Raw genomic sequence first — 16,181 nt, 5'->3', positions numbered from 1 at the left:
CTAGTTATAGCGCGCCCCACGTGACCCACCGCGCCTCGCGGCGGCTCAGGCCCCGCCCCTACCGTGACGCAGCTCCTGGCCGGGTGAGCCCAGCGGTGGCGCTCATTGGTCAGATCGCCCCGGTGGCCCCGCCCCCAGCGGAATGCAGGTCCACGTGGGACAGCCCAGCCTCTTCCCTGCAGCCCCGCCCAGGTTCTCCTGGTCGAGTCTGGCAGCGCAGGCTGGTTGCGGGCGGAGACCGGAGTACTTTCGCCTGGCCCCCCGCAGGTCATCACGCGGGGATCCGGAGGTCGCAGCCAAGGTCATTCCGCGTTTCTCCCACGCGGGCCCAGTGTTTTTGTGCGCGGTAGGAGCCGGGCTTCTGGCCCGGCTCCCCCTGTCTGTTCCGAGGTGATGCGGAGGAGGCTGGAGTCCTGGCTCCGTGCCACACCTGTGACTTGTCCTTGGCCGGACAGGCTCTGCCCGTCGCCTGGCGGGGGTGGGAGGGCCCTCACGTGGTCGCCTTGCTCCCGCAGTCATGCACTTGGGTGAAAACTGAAAGATTGAAGAGTCACGAGAACCCGCTTGCGCTCCCATTTGTGCACAGAACTTCAGGGTAGCTGTGGGTCATTAATTTCCCCCTGGCAGGCCTGCGTTTTTCCGAGCTGAGGCTGTGGCGCAGCGGAGAGGACACTGTTTGAGATTCAAATTCTGACTCTTGCTGCACTGTGTCACCTTGAGCAAATCCTCCGTGAGAGACCGAGTTGTCAAAGTGAAATATGAGCGGTCCGTGTGATTGGAGAACGGATTAGGATTAGGAATTAAGCGTAATACAGATTCAATTCCCGTTTCTGCTCATCAGGGCTTGTGATCACAGGCAGCACTAACTCAGGTATTCTGGTTAACAAGTTCTTACCAACTTGGGTTGCTGGTAGGGGGGCGCGGATAAATGAGGTAAGATGTGCGCATGTGATTGGAACACCCTAGGTCTTCGGGAAATACTCATTTCCGCCTTTCTTTTTCCGTGAATATGCCTGTTTGAGGATGTAGGAAGGGGTGGAAGAGGCTGTTCTCTTTGCATTCTCGAAGTTTCCTTTTGAGATGAAGATTGCTTCCTGGTCCCCTACATGGGATATGGTGTCTTTATGTCTTTATTGTTCTGTGCATTGGGAGGCTTTTCATTATATTGCCTAAGCTCAAGACTGAGCAGTTGTACCTCAGATACCTTAGGATTGTAGTGGGATTAAAGTATTACAGCCATAAATACCGGGTTTAGAATGCTCTGGAGCCCTCCCTGCATTTTTACTCTCTCCGAAGGTAAGACACTAAATAGCAGAAACAAAGATGTTGTAAACTGTAACTTCACAACTACGTGGCTTCTTAACCTACCCAGAACATCTGGAAGGGTGTATAAGTTGTAACAGGTCTCTAGATCCCAAGGTCATGACTGGAAAACAAAGTTCATGTTCCAGAGCACTGATCATCGATCTTCAAATGTAACACTTTCCTCTTTTACTTGACTTCAAGGTTATAAAAACATTGAATAAAAGGACTGATTTGTTAAAGGCCGTTAGGATTCTGCCAAGTACAACAATTTTGAAAAATAATTATTTGTAAAAAAAATTGCTCATGGGTAGTCCCACTATGGTTTTTGTTTGTTTGGTTGCTGTTTTTGTTTTGTTTTGTTTTTTGTTTTATTCTATTCATTGTCTTACTTTTGCTTCTTGAATTTGAGACAGCCAGGGTGGGGTAGCTATGAATAAGGTCAGGTCAAGGCACTAGAGCCCAATCTTCCCACAGGTTTGCAAGATACACAAAGAAGAGTGAGGTTCAAAGAGAGGATCACTGGGTACAGTAAGTACTCTGAGACCTGGCCTTGTCTAGGTTGGGACTTCTATGTTTTCAGATGGCAAAGTATCTCCCTGCCTCTGGAAAGAATTTAGTGTCTTGAAATGGGAAAGAAGCCTGTGATGGTTAGTTATAAGTGTCAGCTTCACACAACCTAGAATCACAGGGGAAAGAGACTTTTAATGAGGGGTTGTCTGGATCAAGTTGTGCTGTGGGCATGTCTGTGGGGATAGTCTTGATTGCCTTAATTGATGTGGGAAGACCCAGTCTGAAACTGGGTGGCCTGTTCCCTGTTTGGGGGCCGTGAACTGTAAGTGGAGAAAGCCAGCTGAGCCCTGAGCATGTGTGCATTAGTTTTCTCTGCTCCTGACTGTGGATGTGACAAGACTACTTCAAGTTCCTGCCTTGACTCCCCCAATGATGACTGGAACCTGGAATTATGAGTGCACTAAAATAAACCTTTGCTCCCCTAACTTCTTTGTCAGGGTATTTTATCACAGAATCAGAAATAAAACAAGGGTATGAAGCCCCTAGCTCATGCATAAATGGCATTGATTCTACTTTCTCTCTGAATGCTGGGGAACGTGGTCAGAGACTCCAGGGTAATCTAATCATGTTAGAACAAGGGCTTGTTACAAACATGCCCAGGGCTTTAGGGAGGCTGTTGGTACAGTGGTTAAATACAGAGCCTGAAGCCAGACTGCTTGTTCGGCATTTTACTAGTCTCATGACCAGGACAAATACATCCTCCACCTAGAAACTAGAATCTATAAAGCCTCATCTATAACAAGAGGAGAGATGGAGAGTCCCCCCTTCACAGGGCTTTTGGGAGGAATAAATGAGTCCAATTCTGCAAGGCTACTCCTAAGGGCCTTGCATATCCAAGCACACTCTCTCTCTCTCTCTCTCTCTCTCTCTCTCTCTCTCTCTCTATATATATATTTAAATTCAGCAACTAGCTGAGGGCTGATAGCAGAGCCTGTGTTTAAAGTAAAGTGCATGTTGGATGACCACACAGCACCTTCCTTTCCCCTGCTTCAGGGTCACATTCTTTCAAACTTCTTGCTGCTGGTTAAGAAAGAAGGGCCATGCAAATAGTGCTGCTGCCAGAGGGATAGGGGCAGCAAACTGACGGGGCATGTGAGCATCCTGGCCTGGACTCTGACTGCCCACAGGACCTTTTTGTTTTTGTTTTTGTTTTTGAGTCAGGGTCTCACTATGTATTCCTGCCTGGCCTGGAACTCACAGAGACCCACCTGCTTCTGCCTTGCCAATGGTTGTTTTTGAGGCATGGTCTCCCTGTAGCCCCAGCTGACCTGGAACTCACTGTGTAGACCAGGCTGGCCTCAGTCTCACAGAGATCTGCCTACCTCTGCCTCCCAAGTGCTGGGATTAAAGGTGTATGCTACCATGCCCAGGTTTTTGTTTTTGATTATGTGTGTGTCAGTGGCTAGATGAGTATGCCCACATGAGTTCAGATGCCCCTGGAGACCAGAGCCATGGAGTCCCCCTTTAGCTGAAATTACAGGCAGTTGTGAGCCACCCAATGCCAGTGCTAGGAATCAAGCTTGTGTCCTTTTCAAGAGCAATACCCACTCTTAATTGCTGAGCAGCCATCTCTCCAGGCCCTAAATAATATTTTTGTTTTCTTTTTTTGCAGTGCTGAGGGATCAAACTCAGTACCTTGTAAATGCTAGCCAAGCACTCTACCACTGAGCCAAACCTCAGCCCCCTGCCCACAGGATCTTAATGAGTTACTGAGCCCTGAGCCCAAGGTCCTTCACCCACCTTCACCATCAGAGGACAGAACAAAACAGCCTACCCGGTACTGAGAGCGCAAAGCTCTGTGGGTTAGGACTTGTCTTAGAGCTATTTCCACTTCTCACTAATGGAGATGAATGGAGTTGAACTTCTACCAAAAGCTAGGAAGGCTGACATTGCAAGCCCCTCCAGATCTATGGAAGTCCAGACAAAAGGAGGAGGCAATGCATACCACATGTGCATTTTCTGAGCTCAGAAAGACTGTCAGGGAAATGTATGTGAAGTAGCCATTTGGTGTGTGTGAAGTAAGCATCCTGGAAAAAGTCTATTGGGAAGAGAGGAAGCGCAAGTGGGCATGTGCAGCTAAACCAGGAACAAAGGCAGTTTCAGATGCAATCATAGGACCTGAAGGGAGCAGAGGAAGGGAACAGCCCTGGAAGAGAAGGTAGGAACCTCTTCTGTAAGGGAGACCCATCTCGTCTGCTCTCCAGTCTCTTCCCTGTCTCCAGATAAATGGGAGAATTATAGTATCTACAGTACAATTAAATGCTTACTGCTGGTTGTGGTGGCCCACGCCTTTAATCCCAGCACTCGGGAGGCAGAGGCAGGCGGATCTCTGTGAGTTTGAGGCCAGCCTGGTCTCCATAGTGAATCCAAGACAGCTGGGGCTACAGGGAGACACTGTCTCAAAAAGAAACCCCCCCAAAAAAATGCTTACTATATGCCAGGCACTATTCCATGTCCTTTGCATGTGTTATCGCATGCAAAAACACTGGATAGATGCTTTCATCTTCTTTTACAGGCAGAGGAACTAAAGCACAGAGCATGAAGGCACAGTTAAATCAGAGAAGCCCCTAAGAAACTTCAAGACTTTGATACTTTTCCCAGAATGCCAAGAAGTACTAAGTATGGTACCTCTAGGTGTCAACTCTTCTTTGCGCTTTAGTTAACACATTTATTTCCCTCATCATCTTTATTTGACTCTTGCATTTACAGCCTGTATTTTAAGCCTTCTCAAACCTTATCGGAATAGAACGGGGCATTTCTAGACCTGTCTGAAAGATTGGCCCCAGTTTCCTCATAGAAAGAAGCAGGAAGTTCTAGAAATAAAGTTATAGCCTGACCATGTCTTAGAGTTACTGAAAATTCTGTTCTCTTGAGTCTTCCCAGAAAAGGAAACCTGTCTTGCAAGGTAAAACCCACCTGTGAGGTTGGGGAAATGGCTCAGCGGTAAGAATGCTTGCTGTGCAAATATATGAACCTGAATTTAAATCCCCAGTACCTATGTAAAAAGCCAGGCATGGCCACATGTGCCTATAACCTCAGCATTGGGGGTTGGGGACAGGGAGCAGAAACAGGTGGATACCCAGAGCTCCCTAGCCAGCCAGCCTAACCTAAATGGTGAGCTTCTGATTAAATGAGAAAAATGGTCTCAAGGCAATAAGACAAAGAGCAATAGAGGAAAACACCAAATCTCCTCTGATCTCTGACCACACACATGCAAAAAAAAGAAAAACACTACCAGTAGTCACTGGGGATGCAGAGACAGGAGGATCATGAATTCCAGGCCAGCCTGGGCTACACGTAAGACCCTGACTCTTAAAAAATATAATACCAAGAAATATAATCAGACCTAGACAGTTGACTCAGCAGTTAAGAGCACTTGCTACTGTTGCAGAGAACCCAAGTTCAATTTCCAGCACTCACACAGCTGCTCACAACTGTCTGTAACTCCAGTTCCAGGGAATCTCACACCCTCTTCTGGCTTCCGTGGGCACTGCATGTGGTGCATATACATACAGGTAGGCAAAATACTCATACACATAAAAATGTTTTTTAAAAAGTATTTTTTAAAAAAAAAAAAAGATTTAAGGAAAGACCCCAGTCACCACCACTTCACTCCCTGCTTTGGATGCTGCTGGCCTCTCTGTCTCCAGACATTTCCCATCTCCCTACACCCTGTTACTCAGGATTGGGAAGCCAGTGTCTGTGGCTCTATCACCATAAAGTCGACAGGGACCCTGGAACCTGAATTGGAGGTGGGATACTTTCAGACACCCAGCAAACCCTAATGAGTACAAGGTTGAGGCAAATCTCAGGCCAGCATCCCACAGCAAGAACAGCTGGATTTTGGCTGTGCCAGGCAAACTACTGGTCCATGTCTCTGTCAACACAGGAGTTGGCCCACCCACTCCAGACTTTATGTGCCTCTTCCCTGACTGCTCATCATGTGGCCACTTCCCTTTGGACTGTGTTCTCACATGTGGGTGTGATGTGGCAGAGGACCCAGACACTGGGAAGAAGAGCACAGTCTAAGATGGTTCAGATGTCCCGGTTTCCTTCAAAACCAGCCTCAGGACCACATAGCATTCTCAAACACCTCTTCAGAAAGACCTCTGGGGAGACTTAAACTGAGATTCTCCATTTTCTCCAAGGCTCAGTTTTCTCTGCTATTAAGCAGAGATGAAAAACAATGCTGGAAACTGTGTGATGAAGAAGATCCTGATCACTGTCCCCACACCCCAGGACATGTGGTTTTAGCTCTCTGCTATTAAGCAGAGATGAAAAACAATGCTGGAAACTGTGTGATGAAGATCCTGATCACTGTCCCCACACCCCAGGACATGTGGTTTTAGCCGGAGAAAGTGAGGAGGTGGCAGAACATGAATCATCCATACAGTCATGTCCAGGAAGAGAGATGCAGCTTCCGGCTCCACATGGCTTCCCCTAGCTCTTCAGTCATTCAGCAAACAGCCTGCTGTGGATCTAGATCCATGAGGTTGAGCAGCTCACATTCTCACAACAAATTCCTTGGTTTTAAAGACCAACCCTCAGTACAACAGCAGAAAAGGCAAAGTCAACATTCCATCCTTCCCCATGCCCCACCTCCTGCCAGACCTGCCACTTCTGTGCCTGGCCCACACTCATCTCCTAATAAACCGTGATTTATCATTCACTCAGCAGACATTTCCAGAACATGAGAGACTATGCCAGGCCACTTGTCCCTCAGGCTACCCTACCACTACAAGGCACCCCATTTACGAGAATCCTCTCCCTGTCAGACCAGGACTCCCCATTCATTTGATCTCTTCAACCAAAAGAAAATTCAAGAAGAGCCCCACAGGACTCAGTGGGTAGAAATAATGGCCAATCTAGGGGTTGGGTGAGGGGGACCTTAATGTAGCTTTGCTGGTCTCTAATTGCAAGTGTTTAGGGGTTCAAAGAGGTGCTTTGGACCAGGAATAGTGGTACATGCCTGTAATTCCAGTACTTGGGAAGCAAAGGCAGGAGGAACATGAGTTCAAGGCCAACCTGGGTTCCATAGCAAAATCCTGTGTCAAAAACTAAGGCTGGGCATGTAGCTCAGCAGTAGTGTTCTTGCCTAATGTGCATCTGTATCATTTTATCTTGTTAGGGAAAGTACAGATTGAAAAGAAAATCAGAGAGAGAGAGAGAGAGAGAGAGAGAGAGAGAGAGAGAGAGAGAATATGAGAATGAATTTCGGCTGTTTGAAGAAAGTCAGGTTCTGAGCCAAACATTCTTCATTTTCATTGGAGAAACCTATTTCCAGTGATAGAGGCTAAAGGTCTTTTTAGCCCCTGCCTAAGACCCTCGTCCTCAAAGTATGGCCAATGGACCTGCAGCAAAGAAACTTGCAAAGTCTCATGCCCTGTCCCAAATCACCAGAATGAGACTCTGGATTTAAGGGGAAAGAGTGGTGGGGGTCAATCCTAGGGCCTTGTGCAGGCTAAGCATGGACTCTGCCCCTGAGCAGCACCCCTAGCTCCCAGAATACCATTGTAACAAGCTCCCCATGTGATTTGGATGCACATTGCAGTTTGGGGAGCAATTATAAGAATAATGATTCTTGTTTGCTGGTAAGTTTAGAAACAATATGTTTACACATTCTTTTTCAGCCAGATGTTGAAAAACCATCGCTTTTTTTTTTTCTATATTGAATCAGTCCTGTTTTCCTGAGCAACTTCTCCTACTGTTAGACTCTTACACAGGCTTTGGGGTCAGACTATCTGAAATTAGGCTCCTGGCTTGACCATTTATTTACCTGCCATGACTTTGGTCAACTTGCTTAACATGTCTCTACCTTCCATCCTTATTCTGTAAAGTGGAAATAATAGAGTTGTTATAAGGCTTGGGTAAAGTGCTTGCCACTGTACCTGAAATTTAGAAAGCACTCATTTGGATACTAATTGGATTTTAGAGTTTCTTGTTTGTTCATTTTTGAGACAGAATTTCATGTATTTCAGGCTTGTCTCAAACTTGCCCTGTCATCAAGGATGACCTTGAATTCCATATCCTCCTGTCTCTACCTCCCCAGGGGTGGGATTACAGTCATGTGCTACCACACCCAGTTTATGGGTAGTGGGGATCAAACCCAGGGCTTCATGCATGGTAGAGAGGCACTTTACCAACTGAGCTACAGCCCTAGCTCCTGTTTGTTTGCTTGCTTGCTTGCTTGCTTGCTTGTTTTGAGACAGAGTCTTATGTAATTGAGGCTGACCTCAAACTTAGAATCCTTCTACCTCAACCCAAATACTGGGATTATATGCCTAGCTTTTCAGATTTTTTAAAAAATATTTTTTAATATTTTTTTATGTGTGCGAGTGTGTTGCCTACATGTATGTGCGTGCACCCATGTCATGCAGTATTGCGGAGATCAGAAGAGGGCTTCAGATTCCCCTGGAACTGGAGTTAAGGATGGTTCGTAGCCGCCATGTGGGTGCTGGGAATCAAACCCGGGTCCTATGCAAGAGCAGTCAGTGTTCTTAACTGCTGAGCCATCTCTCCAGCCCCAGCTTTTCAGATTTTGTATATACCACATTTACTATCTTTTAGAATGAAATGATTCTGTAGTTTGTGGTCTTATCCATTATTATCAGATTTTTTCCAGTTTTTTTTTTTCCCAAAATGACTTTATTCTTAGAGGGAGTTTAACTTTTACCTCAGAATATACCCCTTTCAAGCCAAGCTTTGTAGCAAATGCCTGTAGTCCTAGCATTCAGTAGGCTAAGGCAGAAAGACTACAAATTTTTCAACTAGACTGTCACAAAATATACATGTATACATACATACTGTATATATACACATATATATATACACATACATACATATATATGAGTGTGCATATATATATATTGTGTGGACATACACACACATGCACATTGCACGCAAACATATTTTAGGATTGTTCCTTTTATTTTAATTTTAATTTTTTATTTTATGTGTGAATATTTTGCCTGCATGTATTTAAGTACACTCATGTCATGCAATACCCATGGAGGCCATAAGAGGGCATTGTTCCCCTGGAACTGGAATTATAGGCAGTTGTTAGCCACCATGTGGGAATCAAACCCAGGTGCTCAGCAAGAGTATCAAGTATTAGTTAGTACTGTATCTTATAGAGAAATGAGAGTCCCAGGGCCCACAGTCACACAGCTAATAAAAGTGGGAGGCCTTAGCAGGCACAGAATAAATGAATAACTGAGTCCAGTGTTCTTTGTACTACCATGTGCTACTTTGAGAGTCAAACCAGAGACTCACCTACAGAGATTGTGTGTGTGAGTGTGTGTGTGTGTGTGTGTGTGTGTGAGAGAGAGAGAGAGAGAGAGAGAGAGAGAGAGAGAGAGAAAACACTTCATCTTCCAAGATGATCATAACTGCAAACACTCTTCCATTGTCCTTGTAGGGACTCATATATATCAGACTTCTGTTCTGACTACTTAGTTCACAAAATATGATCATCGAAGCTCTCTAATTCAGAGCTGGGCCTGATTATATAGGCCTGTAATCCTTGCTGTGTAGATGCTAAGGCAGGAAGATTGCAAGTTCAAGGCCAGCCTAGGCAATATAGTAAGATCCTGTCTCAAATTAAAAATTAAAAAGAAGTCTGGGGATATTTCCCCATGGTAGAGCACTTGCCTAGTACACACAAGGTCCTAAATTCAATCCCCAGTGTTGGGGGAAAAAGACTTACTAGACTAATAGGTAAGAGAAGCTCCAGATTTTTTTTAATTATTGCAAAAATACAGTCTTAAAAAGAGTACCAGAGGGAAGGGTACCAAGTTAAAAGGGCACCTTTTTAGGGATCGCAAATTTCTAATCTAACTCCAGTTATCACCATTAACAGTTCCTGTCACACACACACACACACACACACACACACACACACACAAGTATTTTTATTTTTTCTAGTATATACAATCTTTCTTTAGTCAAACAGAATACCATGGAATTATGCAACTTGTTCTTTTAGCACTATCTTAGATTTCTTTGCATTCTCCCCTGTTGTTTTCTTGTATTAGCTGCATAATAATAATCTGCTATAAAGTGTGTGTCTGTCTGTCCTTATGAAAGTATATTATCTGGGTCATAGATCATGTGAATGTTTACATTATTTACATAATAATATACTTAGACACCTATCCTACATGCAAGAGAAATTACTTCTTAAGGAGGCTGGGGGATGTTTTTAGATCTCTCTCAGATCACACAGTCCCTTCATCTCCTTTTCCAGCACCAACTTCTCTCTTTAGCTCTCAGTACTATTGAAATCTTTTGACTCTCATCCTCAGCAACACAGCTTTCTCTTCTCTGCCTTTCCTCTTCAGCTCTGGACCTGTCATTCCTGAGCAAGCTTGTCTCTCCCTTTCCACTGGCCCCACCTCTGTAGACCAGGGTTTCTTTCCTTATCCTTCACCCTCTTCCCAGTCTCAAACAGCCTCCCACAGCTCCACTGATGAGCGCCTCCTTTCCCCAGCCATGTGGGGTGTATGTTTACTTTTCCAGTGAGGTCATCCTTGCCTTCACCCCCTTGTTTGTTGACATCTCTGCCTCCACAGAGCCTTCCGTTGGCATGGTGCTTGTTACGGGGTCAGCGTGGGTAACTAAACTCTGAAGAGACACAGCTTTGCTGCTAACAACTGTAAGTCTGTAGTTATGGACTTAGAAAAGCTGGTTCAGGGACTTTACTGCCAAGTACTGATGCTTATGCCAACTCTTACCCTCACCCCCTGGTGGATACCTGCTTTCAATTCCCATCACGCCTGGACGTCTAATTCAGGGTCCACTCAGAGCACTTCACTAATGTTTATAACTCTCTGGGCAGTTTCTGGCTAGCAGTTCTGATGGGGCCCTATGATGGAAAAAAGGGAAAGAAATAGGTGCAGGAGGGACAGGAGTAGTTGCTGGTGCTTTGGATCCCAGCCCTGGGCTAGGAACACCCCCACTGCTCCTGGAGCTTCTAGCAGCCTAACTTGTCCCTGCTTCCTCCAGGAATGAAGGCTAGGGCCTTGGGAACCCAGGGCCAGCGCAGGCTCGCAGATATGACACAGGCTGAGGGATAAGGGAGCTGCAGCTTGTTGTGAAATCCAAGGTTAGCATCTCCAGCTATCCCTGGGCCTCACTTGGCTCCTCTCTCTCCTAAACTGTCTCCTTTGTCCCCATCAGATTCAGAACTTCTTCCTTCCTCATTGTCATCTATTTCACCCCCCAAAGTGATTGTATTGCTCTGACCACCACTTGTCTCTCTACTGCAGGCTTTCTGAGATAGTGGTCCCTGTCCATCCTCTGTCTTCCGGCCTCTCCTGCTGAGATACATCACCTTCTACTTCCAAACACTTAGCCTTTTCTCAGTTCTTAGTCTTTCTAGATGTCCTGCAATTGATAATGCTGCTAGATCTCTCTCTCTCTCTTTCTCTCTCTCTCTCTCTCTCTCTCTCTCTCTCTCTCTCTCTCTCTCTCTCTCTCTGTGTGTGTTTCTGTATGTGTATCTATGTGTCTGTGTGTCTGGGTCCATGTGTGTGCTTGTGTACTCAAAGGTCAAACTCAGGGATCATCCCTCAAGAGGCATCCACCAATTTTAAGACAGGGTCTCTCACTGGCCTGGGATTTGTTGAAGCTGATGAGCCAGCTGAGCCCAGAGTCCTCATATCTCTAGTATAAACAGTCAAACTTGGGGATCAAACTTGGATTCTTATGCTTGTGAGGCAAGCACTTTGCCCACTGAGCTATCTCTCTAGCCTCAGGTGGGACTCCTTTTTAATGTCTTCTCCACTGGCTTCTATGTGCTCTCCACCTCTTGAGTCCATAGCAGTCCAGTCTCCTTTGCTGGTCCTCATGTCTCTGTCCCCATGTCTCATCTAATCCATCTCCACACCTAAATTACCACTTCTGTGTACATTTCCACCAAACTCATGTCTCCCACTATTCTAAATGCAAGCTGTAGAGCTTTCCTATCAAATATATCATAGTAACACCAGAATGTTTCAGTGTCTCTGGGTAGCAACCCTCTCACGAGCCCCTGCTTGAATAACGAGAGCTGCATCTCTCTCAGAGAGTCTGAGACTTCAAGCCTACCATCCTTTGAATCTTTGAACTGTACTACAGCAGTCTGTATCCTGAGATTTCTCCCAGATTACTTTGAGCTCCCAATCCTGCCTCCTTTCCTGGATTATTTGGATCCTGAGTGACCCAATCTATAGACATCCTTTGTGCCATCATTAGTCCCATGTGCACACACTGACATATAGCTCAGTGGTGAAGATCTTCTCCAGCCCATAACTCTCATGTCCATTCCTTAGGGATACCTCTTAATCAAGCTCAGCTCTAAAACACAGGCATCTACCCCAGAGTGCATATGACATGATCAGCTCTTTCTCCTATGTACTTTTTCAGGCTTCCCAACAACACCAGAAGCCCCTGGAGCATAGAGGAATTGACAGATCGATAGAAGACTGATAACATGAGGTACCAAAAAAGGTACATATTAAGTGGAAGGGTCCAACATGGCCAGACCCAACCCACCTGCAGGAAGTCTGGACTATGAACCACCACTTTGACTTCCTCTGTGAGGTGGTGTGCCTGCAGCTATTCCATAAATGTTTCTTTATGGCTGAATCCCAGAGGTAGCCCAGAGGCAGTGGTCAGTCCCTCAGTCTCTGGCGGGATGTAGTGTGACCTGCTTTCCTCTACCCAGAGTGGAAGGAGCAGCAGCTCTCAGGCCGTCCAGAGGTGTCAGCTCCTTTTCTCACCCAGCCAGCTGTACTGCACCTGATTCCAGGTGCTGCCTCAGGCTCCAGCTTCCTGTGAGACAGAAGCAGAGCTGGCTGTCTCTACTAAAGAAAGAGCAGGCCTGCCCCTCCTCTGCTCGTGACCCACTCAAAGCTAGCCAGCCAGAGCTCACCAGGGCTGGCTACATCTTGATTATCTGAAGCATTTGGTAAGTGCCATCGACATACTCACTTAAGTGGTAGAAGTATGGGGTTGGGGGCTGATGTGGGCTCTGGGGGCTGGAAGAGATAACAGACAGGAGGAGAAAGGCAGACAGGGAAAGACGCAAGGGACCAAGAACATGTGGAAACCCAGCACCTGGGCTTGACTCTGGCCATGCCACCATACTGCACTGAGTCCAGCCACTCATCCCTCGATTCCTTCAGCTACTTTCCAGCCTCCAGTTCCACCCCAGTAGAACCCAACTATATGGTCAGCTAAGCCATTGCTTTCAGAATGCCTTCACCAATGCCTCTGAGACACAATCCAGACAGCCTTGTCTGGCTGGGACTTTCCATGACATAGCCTTCTGTCCATCAGCTTTATTTTCCACTGCTTGGCAAGGGTGACAAAAATCTACTCTCCCCAGCGTGGCTAGTCACTACTACCACTCCCTTCTATGCACTGAAACACATGGCCTTTCATGGTCAATTATAAAAAGGCAAGCTCTTAGATTTTTCATTCTTGGGGTTTCCCCCCAACAATTATTCACTGTTTTTCATCATCCACAGAATTAGAAAAAGGTAACTTCTTCAGGCAGAATTCCCTGGTTCCCTCCTTACAGCAGTCCTGGGGAAGAGTGAGGGTACCTAAATTATGCAGATGAGAATTCAAACCTCAGAAGAAACTGATTCTCTCCCAGGTCTGCAGAACCTTGGGTCAGAGGCTCACAGTCTCAGCTCAGGCCCTGTTTATTCTACAGGGCCAGGTCCTAACAGTCTATGTTTGACAAGTGATGAACACATTCATGCAGGTGGCTATAACAGAGTTTCCTAGGGCAGTGGCTTGTGAGCAACTGAAATTTATTGCTCACAGTTCTGGAAACTGCAAAGTCCAAGAACAAGATGCCCACATAGATCTGTATCTAGTGAAGGGCCGTTGTCTGGTTTATAGAGATCTATCTTACTACTGTATTCTCATGGTCAAAGGTTGAGGGAACTGTCTGGGAGTCTCTTTTATAAGGGCATTGATCCCATGCATGAAGGTTCTACCCTCATGACCTAATCGCCTTCCTAAAGCCCTGCTTCCTCATACCACCACATTTGGAGTCAGACTTCAATGCATGAATTCTGAGAGGACACAGCCTATTGCAGTGGGTTATTACTACTCTATATCAAAGCAGCATTGCATAACCAGTTAAGAGGAATATTCACAAAAAGTGAAAAGCTTTTGTTTTCATCTGAGTTTCTCTCTCTCTCTCTCTCTCTCTCTCTCTCTCTCTCTCTCTGATGATTGAACCCAGGGCTTCACACTCATAGGCTAGCAAACATTCTCACTGAATTATAGCCCACCACCCAACCTCACATTATTCGTTGTAAAAATCAGATTTCTGGAGCTGATAGAGTGCTAGCCCAGCATAAACAGAGTCCTAGATTTGATCTTATATAGCGGTAACCCTAGCACTTGAAAAGTAGAGGTGGGGGATCAGAAGTTCAAAGTCAAAGTCATCCTGGGATATGTAGTGAGCTCCAGGCCAGCGTGGAGTATGAGACCCTGTCCCCCCCATAAAATTTTAATTTCCTCCCCCTTACCAGACAGCACAGTGCTGTTCCCCTAGAAAGTGCTTGATAAGGTTTGAGAGAGCACACCCAGGTGTGTGAGACTGCCAGAATCTAGCTGAAGGTTCTCGGGCTCTGCTCTGAGGTGGCATTCCCTCCAGAGACTGGACAGAACAGAGCTCACAGTGTCTGTTACTTCCTTTTTGTGAAAGATGTGTGGTTACTGTTATCAGTGGACAAACAGAATCATGACAATATTTTGAGATGTAATTTCATGATTTATATGCCAATTATGTTTTATGGTGTGTCATTTCTGACAGTGGCAAAAAGGCTTTTTATCTGGAATATGGCTATTTTGGGATGGGAGAGGGGAATGCTTTAGCTTCCTCCCCAGCAGGGGTGGCTTGGGTGGAACTGGTTATCACCAGCTGCTATTCCCTTTGAATGTCTAATTCTCCTGCCTCCCCAGGTATGAGAGCCCCACTTGCATGTGCCCCTCCTCTGAAGCCTAGGTTTATTTTCTTTTTTATTTTTCTGTCTTTTTGAGACAGGGTCTCCCTGTAGCCCCAGCTGACCTGGAACTCGCTATGTAGACCAGGCTGGCCTCGAACTCACAGAGATACCCTGCCTCTGCCTCCCAAGTGCTGGGATTAAAGGCGTGTGCTACCACGCCCGGCCCATATTTTCTTAATTTCTTAAATCATTAGGTCTCTACACACAATTGAAGGGATAACTGAGTTTTGTGAGCTCATTGTCATTCTGCCCTCTGCCGCTTGGCCCTGGCCAGCTCCTGCCATCCCACTTCAGTGTGGCCTGCCCCGCCTAGCCCACTGGACCCTCTATCCAGGCAACACTAGGCAGTAGGGCACCTGCAGACACCTGAAGGTGCCATAATTCATCTCCTCTCCTTGATCCACAGATTCCTGATGGCTGGCTTTCTCAGACCAGGCTCCCTCCAGTAGCAACTGGCCACCTACACAAGAACTGTGTTACAGGACAATATGGTAAGAGTAGCCCTAAGGATGAGCACAAAGCCTAGCTGGAGCAGCAGGCAGGCTGTGGGAAGACTGTGTTAAATGAGTGGAGGAACAATATAAGGCACTGAACAAGAGTGCTACAAAAAGCAGGATCAGGGCCTAGTTCCCCTGAAGTCCATCACCACTGTCAGTAAATCCCCAGGTGGACCTCTCCCTCATAAGGGGGCCAGAGTCATGCCTGCAAAGCAAAACTAGCCAGAGCCCTCATTTGTAAACAGTTTAGCTCTAATCCGATCTAGCTTGGAAGCAAAGTTCTTCTCGCTTTAGCAGTGACAGCTTAGCTACCTATGCTTCAGGACTCTGGCTTTCTACCTGAGAGTCCCAACAAGTACTAGTTTGGTTTGGTTTTGGTGCTAGGGTTTTATGTTTACCAAGCAAGTGCTCTACCACTGAGCTGCATCCCTAAACTCAAAACAGGCACCTCGCACGCCTTTGATCCCAGCACTTGGGAGGCAGAGGCAGGTGGATCTTTGTGAGTTTGAGGCCAGCCTGGTCCACATAGTGAGTTCCAGGACAGCTGGGGCTACGAGGAGACCCTGTCTCAAAAAAGAAATAAAAGAAAATATCAGAGTCCATCCAACATTGTAAGTATTCTTTCCTGACATTTTTGTTGCAAATGTGTGTGTGTGTGTGTGTGTGTGTGTGTGTGTGTGAGAGAGAGAGAGAGAGAGAGGAGAGAGAGAGAGAGAGAGAGAGAGAGAGAGAGAGAGAGAGAGGCAGGCTATGTAAACTGGTTGAAAATGTATTTCTCAGTATGGGTGGAGGTTTTAAA

At 46.3% G+C, this 16,181-nt stretch overlaps 1 long non-coding RNA gene across 1 annotated transcript; it reads left to right on the top strand.

Annotated features, from left to right (window-relative positions):
• The first annotated feature begins 131 nt into the window (after positions 1–131).
• LOC115071586 lies at positions 132–15,843 on the top strand. Its single transcript, XR_003850684.1, has 4 exons — positions 132–871; positions 12,280–12,363; positions 15,292–15,376; positions 15,827–15,843. It is a non-coding gene; the product is annotated as an uncharacterized LOC115071586 (long non-coding RNA).
• The last annotated feature ends 338 nt before the right edge of the window (positions 15,844–16,181 follow it).

This window comes from Nannospalax galili, unplaced genomic scaffold (genome assembly GCF_000622305.1).
Source record: "Nannospalax galili isolate Female #2095 unplaced genomic scaffold, S.galili_v1.0 scaffold1941, whole genome shotgun sequence".
Lineage (NCBI taxonomy): Eukaryota > Metazoa > Chordata > Mammalia > Rodentia > Spalacidae > Nannospalax > Nannospalax galili.
The sequence above is the reverse complement of the archived record's forward strand: the minus strand, read 5'-3'. Positions and strand labels throughout refer to the sequence as shown.